We start from the raw sequence: 7,451 nt of genomic DNA on the forward strand, positions 1-7,451 counted from the left end.
CATGTATCGATTAAATTAAGATCATTCGAATAAATTATTTCTGTTAAATGAATAAAGAGTAAAGAATAATGTGATACACTTGAAACCAAAGAGAAAAAGAGAAGGAGAGAGAGAGAGAGAGAGAGAGAGAGAGAGAGAGAGAGAGAGAGAGAGAGAGAGAGAGAGAGAGATAGAGAGAGAGAGAGAGAGAAAGAAACGAGAGATGATCGAGTTCGGTGAAACGTTTTGAAATTGCTATCTCTTCTCGTTGCTATTTTAACCATTTCTCGTAATTACGGATAGTATTCTCTTTGACAGTTCGCTTCCCTGGCCATTCATCGAAGTTTGCTTCCTATCCCTCTGTCTGTCTGTCTGTGTGTCTGTCTCTCTCTCTCTCTCTCTCTCTCTCTTTCTCTTTGCTTTCCTCCTTATCTCTTTTTATCTCTATTTTGCTTTATCTATCTATGATTCAAGCATCATTTCGCATTTAGCGTTGAATTAACGCTTTTAGCTTTTACTAATTTTGCAGCTCTTTCTAAATATTACTTAGCCTCACATTCGAAATAAACTAAGAAAATGATCTTCGAATCATTTTTATTTCTCTTTTACGAATATCACGATAAATAATTAATCATGGACACGTGTTAGTTTGATAGTAGTAGTGATAGTAGGAATAGTAATAGTAGTAATTATAGTAAAAGCAGTATTAATTAGAACTATTAATAAGGATTTTTAATTAGCAGTGTTAATATTTTTGATTAATTAACAGTATTAATAGTAGTATTAATTATTATAATTAATTAACAGTATTGGTTAGCAATATTAATTAGTATAAGTAAAATTGTTAGACAATGTTAGGGTAAGTACATAATTATGAAATTGTAACAGTTCGAATTTAGAAAAGCTGCCTTAAAGAATTTTCTTTTTTTTATTAGAAGAGACATAACATAAAAGTACATGAGAATGAAATTATGGTAGTCCAAATTTAGAAACAACGCTCCCTTAAATAATTTTTCTTAGATGAAAAATATCTTTTTCTCAGATGAGATAAAGCATGACGATATCAAATAGTTCTTATATTTCTTGTATTTCTTATATATTCATTATGATAATTATATTTTTGTTTTTCTGTTTTATTTCTGTTATAGCACATACGATAATTGGTGACCTCAACAGATTTTTAAATAAGATAACATTATTTCTCTATACTTCATTTACTGTTGTGAAAAATGTCGAGGAATTCAAAAAGCACGTCCTAGTCCGCGAGTGCTAGCACGACCGAACCTACTTCTATCTGTGGAATATGTAATATTCTTGAAAAAGCATACTTGAACTATATACTTGTAAAGATGTAAGTTGAAAAGATGTAAATATGTGGTTCCAGCAATTCAAAGGACAATTTATTTTATATCGAGCGACTCGTGATTTGCGACGAAATTTTGGTACGTGGTGACGCAATTAGATTAAAAATATGCAAAGGTAGGTGAGCGATTTTATAATGGATTATCTGACTGAGGGGAATCGTCGAAAAATTAAAGATTGACCTGACACGTCGTTTCTCTACCTCGGAAGACCGAAATATTCGTCGACTACTGGAACATGAGGAAATGGAAAATCAATGTTCATCACAATTCCTATGACATCTTCAGTAGATGACGACAATGTCCTGGGAAGAATTCTACGAGCTTTGTGAATTTCAAGGTTATCGAGGTTTATGCAAGCAATTCGTGATACGCAATCGGATGTCAATCTATCGAAAGTATCTGAGAACTGGTTATGAAACTTCTATCCGGCAGGTTTCTCAGCTTTGAATAAACCGAAGGTATTATTATAACCTTTTATTATGAATATTATTAAACCTTATTTAAAAGAGCTCTTTTTCCTCGTATCAGTGAGATCAAGGATTTACATAAAAAGATGAAACGATCGAAGCAACGATTACAGTTCAGATGTGTATTAATAACATTGTTTGGTAACAGTCCGGAAATTGGACGAAAAAGTATCGGGAACCGTGTAATCACCGCTTGGGAAATGCCACTATTCGTCATTGACCGCGACGATAAATGACTCCCTGTTTTTTCATTTCCGATAGAGCTTCGACAGTATAAAACTGGTATCGACTTATGTATTTATCCGTCCGTGTATATAAAAAGCAGCGGTCCAGTGCATCCAAAATGTACATATTAACTATATATCTATGCGGCACATAGCTTATACATATCAACTTTTCATACGATTCCATTACGATTGGATTTCAAATGATGAGAAGATTTTATGTGAAATTTTATAATCACTGATATAACCAACTTTATAATCAGTGCTGATTCCCTGGCGCAATATAGTTTATTAGTTAATATGAGAAAATAATCCGCACAAAATTTCAAGAGAATTTTCAACGAAAAGAAATACTATCCGCAATGCAGTCCGCAGATACGCGATATCACCGAATACTTGCTGAGTTTCTAATCTAAAGCTTTTTCAACGGGTCAATGAGTATAGAATGATTCACTCGATGATTCATCGTATACAATAGAAATAACAGCTGATCCAACCATACATAATTAACTCTAATACTTAGCAGCTGATTGGTTTAAAACGATGAGACAGGAATTTAAGAAAATGATGTAACGGGATATCATACGACTCTCGAAGAGTTTAAGGATTTCTTCTTTTAAGGCGTATTTCCAAAGAATCAGTAAAGTTGGTAACCATGGAAATATTATCGTACGAGTAATAATCGAACAGTCCCAGTCTGTATCACGGATTGGATTGTTAGCTTCGGAACATTTGCGAAAATAACGACCAATTAAAGTAGACAATTTGAGTCGTATCTAATTTATTTAAAAAACATAAACTATTAACAAGTACAATGCATTTTAGAACGATCCCTTAAAGTACACTCTTGCAGCTTATAAAATCGTCCAAAAATTCTTGATTAAAAGCATTTATTAAATGTCACGAAACAGAACCATGAATGGAAATTTTGCCTTTGATGCTTTTTAATATTCCAATAGCAATTAAATATTTAAAGATGTATTAAGTAGAATTGTTTTATGGAACATTACTTCGCTTACCGGGAATTGAGTTTTTCGAAAGAAAAAGATTTGTCGAATGAAGAATCTAAAATATATACCAACGACGATTAGATATATAAAAATAGAAGATCGTTCACAAGAATTTGATATCTGCTCCGTTTTTCTTTCGGCAAAATGACGCATTAAGAACACAGCTTTAATATATCGTACGAAGTATTATACAAAGAAAATAGAAAGCTCTTCATCAAGAAAAATAAAAAAAGGGAATGAGTTTCAATCAACAGAATCAAAATGACCCACATGCTTTTCGAAAATCCAGCGAATTAGGAAGATGAAATTCGCTTTACCTGTAGATTCTAACGATGCTTATTCTAATCATAATATTGATATTCAAACTTACAAATGATTTAGAAACTATTTAGAACTAGAAGATAGATATGTATATTTCCTGGATTGTTCGCAATCAGATATTATCTGTTATAATTGCCAAGAGAGTGACGTAACAATCCAAATTTATATTATTATTTTAATAATTTTCTTTCTAAATGAGACAAAGCATGACGAACGAAACTATGCGATTGAGAATGATAATTATTTCACTATAGACTGACGATCGAATAATAAGTTCATTTCTTTACGGACATATCTTATCTAACGACATCAAATCGTTCTTATATTTTTTAAACTCCTTGTACATTTCTTATAGACATTCATTCTCCCAATTATATTTTGATTTGTATTATAAAATTGATGGTTTATCAACTCATAAAATGCAACCATAATGACATCCAATTAAGAGTAAAGTCATCAATGAAATAAAGAAAAAGATATTAAACATGATAGAGAATTTTATTATGAATTTTATTATACAAATAGCTTCCACAATCTATAATATAGATATAGATATAATCTATAGAATAATATATCATATTTATTCTATAGAATATATCTATTCCATAGAATAGAATACGAAACCATCGATTTTGATTGATCTTCAATGAATGTAGAAAAAAGCAAGCCTAGAGCAAAAATAAATACATATAAAGGAAATGAATCGATTAATTTAAAAAAAAATAGACAAGTATCATTAAAGAAATGAAATCATATAAGGAATATTTTGATATGTGTTAGATTAAGAAACATAACAGGAACGTCCTTTTTCCATCATCATGTTTCTCGATTCCTTGAGGCAAAAGTGGCAATCTACTTCCAGAAAAGTGGCATTTATTGTCCACTAAAAGTCTCTACGAGGCTATCTACTTACGACGGTAACGCCGGTTTATAGTTAAACGGGAAGAGTTTTTACTATCTGGTTATTGGATACTAGAAAGATAAAGGAGTTCATACATCAAATAAAATTATGTTAACATTTCACGAAAATTGATTAATTAAATATTTATTATAATTCATAACGTCAAGAACATAAAGATAATGCAACACAAAATAATTTTCCTTTATTTTATCATGTACGAAAGATTAAAATTTTCCATACTGAACGTGACTATTTTGATGGTGCAATTTCGTGATAATGTTTCTTTTGATAGATTCGATATTTTTAAATTGAAGATGACATGAGTTACAATATTTCGAAGTTAAAAATACGTAGTATTATTTTTAAAAAGTTAAGATGACCTTGAGATTATGTTGAAAGAAATATTTTTTTTTGAAGGAATTCGTTTCATTGCAATATATCGTCGATTTAAAATCGAATAGTTTTTCTTTGAAATAGTTCTTTTTTTTCTTCCTTCTCAGATTATCGGAAGTACTTGAAAAATTCTTTTAAAGAAAAAGAAATTGTTACCAAGATTTACGTGGAACATCCTGTACATATGTAAGATTTCATCGATATAAAAATAGTTAGAGATTTCGGGTTAAAACGAGAAGAGCACGTTCTATTCTTTTGGGATTCTATTTTTGAATAACTACTGCTACTACTAACACGCTCTAACTCTCTTTTTCTTTCTTTTTTTTTTTTTTTTTTTTTTCTTTTCTTTACCCCAATATTGATCGAAAGATGTCACCGTGCGTCCTATTGAATCCTATATCTCCTAAAATTTACATTTATTAATGTATATCGTAGATCGTATCGTAAATTTCTCTAGCAAAGTGAAAGGAACAATTCTTTTCAGTAAATGAGCATTCAATAGAGAAATTATCCGATGTGATCTATTTGTGAGAATATAGACGTAACTCCTTCGTTACTTACTAGCAACAAAAAAATAATCTCTCGTAAGATCACGTAAATAAAAATAAAAAAAAAAAAAAAAAAATGAAAATTAGATGGAGTGTAAGGAAAAATAAAAGAGAAAAGAACGAAAGAACGTCCCCACTTGTTCTTAAACAACAGTAACAATCGATTCGTCGAAAAGTTAAGTATACAAGAGGAAAAATAAATTCAAATGGTAGAATGACTCGGCAATATATCGAAGCACTTAATCATCGATCCTTATAGAGGTTGAGAAGGGGTAAGGGAGGAAAAGAGAAGAAAAGAAAAAAGGAAAAAAAAGAGAAGTAGAAGAAGTAAAATAAGCGACCGCAAAGTGGTTAAATCCTCTAACACGAATGTCCTTTCTGACGTGACAGGAATACAAGATTTTCTTCAAATTTTATGTAACCACAATGGAAAGAGCATTTACATTCTATCCTCACTATCGTCGATCAACAAACGCCTTTGATTTGCACCTTTAGGATAGATGTCTTTAGATAGAACAGGTTGAAACAGGGTTTAAGATTCGGACTGTTGGTCACGGTTATCGTACAGTATAGAGCATTCAAGCTTTTATTACGGCTATAAACCACTGGCTATCGTTGGAATTATTTGACTCTCTTTGGGATTTCGTAAAAGCTTTTCCATTATCTTTTTTTTCCCCTCTTTATTTTTTCTCCATTTCGTTGCTTTCAAGGTAACATCGTTTTTCGTCACTTTGATATTTAATTCTTAACAATTCATAGAGTGCAATCTCGAAATTTTTATAAAAAAAAAAAAACAGTCTCAAATCATAAATCTTTTTTAATTCAAGAATATAGAATTGTGATAACGTGCATCTTCATTTTTTAATATGTTGGTATTCGTGGAAAGATTGACTGATTATATGCTCAGAATATCGACTTATACAAGATGGAAAGTTTTAAAGATAGATAAATTCATGAACTTTACAATTTGCTACTACGAAATCATGAGCAAGTGTAAGTATTACCTATATTTGATAGTACGGTAGTTAACACAGAAAGCGTGGCACGAATCTCATTTACTTTTCATTGAAACAAACCTTGCATCTTTAATTCTTGATAATGAGAACCACCAGAATGCGGAAACTTCTAATAGCAAACCGCACACACACAATTTCCCAACTATATCGGAGCTCGTAATATCAGACTCGAATTATGTTAACCAAGATGACTAAATCGATGAAATTTCTATCGATCGTTCATCACTATCGATCCCGTACATTATTCACTTAATTATTCCATTTGTTATCTTGTTCATTATTCAGAAATTATTATTCTCTTAGGACTTACAAGAAGTAGATAAAATTATGATAGGTTGAAGAGAAGTAATTCGTTTCTTGCAAAGTTCATTCAGTGAATCTTCCTGCGTAAAATCTGGAACAAGGTATTATAGTAATTGTAGTGGTAATACTAATTTTCGAACAAGATGATCGTTCGTGGTCCGATAACCAATCGTTTACACGCCGTTAACGATATGCAAGTGATATCGCGTGAGGAGAACCAATCCATGGATGTGCACCGTTCAATATTTCCCTACATATTTAAAGAACGGATCTAGCCAATTCCTCTCCCTCTTCTAGAATTTGTGCGAGCTTTTAGCAAACAAACGTTCGATCGATTTTTCCATAAAGCCTTCATCTTTTGGTGTTTTATTTTTTTCCCCTTTTTTTCTTCTCTCTAAATTTACGTTAAATTGAGATTTAAGATGGAAAAAATTCAATTTCAAACTAAAAATTCTATTATTAATGCAGATATTTTCGTACGATAAATGAAAATGCACGGAAAGAATTTCTAATGTGACTCGTTTGTTTTTAACATGTTAACCGGGAAGATTTTCGATCGATTAACGTGAAATGAAATTCATATGGATTAAGATTAAAATAGTACGAATGTAGATTAAGAGTTTTGGATGAATGAATGAATGAATCGTGAAAGAAGAATTGAAAAGTATAATGCCCTTTTTAATTTATTTCCTAAATGATTTATGTATATATATATATATATATATATTTTTTTTTTTTTCAACACGAGAAAAGTTAAATCTTCGTAAAAATTTAATTCACCTTTTCCTCATTAATAATATACGAATGAATTAGTTGCGAATGTACGAGACAACGAATGGAGAAATTTGTTACAAGTAAAAGTTTACCTAATTCTATTTAATGTAATGTAGAGAACTTACTTGTTCACATTAAATGAGACAAAATT

The 7,451-nt window shown here is 30.8% G+C and overlaps 1 protein-coding gene and 1 long non-coding RNA gene across 10 annotated transcripts in view; one reads left to right on the forward strand and one right to left on the reverse strand.

The window, feature by feature from the left end:
• Positions 1 to 2,432, forward strand: part of LOC124947513 — a 30,528-nt gene extending 28,096 nt beyond the window's left edge. Inside the window, exons 3-5 of one of the 3 annotated variants that reach the window (XR_007100431.1) lie at positions 1,128 to 1,284; positions 1,364 to 1,458; positions 1,552 to 2,432. This is a non-coding gene — a long non-coding RNA (uncharacterized LOC124947513). Of the gene's footprint in view, positions 1 to 1,127 lie in introns of all 3 variants that reach the window. The other 2 variants (XR_007100430.1, XR_007100429.1) reach the window with 2 other exon arrangements.
• The window catches only part of LOC124947511 (inactive dipeptidyl peptidase 10), an 86,857-nt gene that overhangs the window by 60,539 nt on the left and 18,867 nt on the right, over positions 1 to 7,451 (reverse strand). The gene's annotated exons all lie outside the window — the stretch shown is intronic.

This window comes from Vespa velutina, chromosome 3 (assembly GCF_912470025.1).
Source record: "Vespa velutina chromosome 3, iVesVel2.1, whole genome shotgun sequence".
In the NCBI taxonomy this organism is placed as follows: Eukaryota; Metazoa; Arthropoda; class Insecta; order Hymenoptera; family Vespidae; genus Vespa; species Vespa velutina.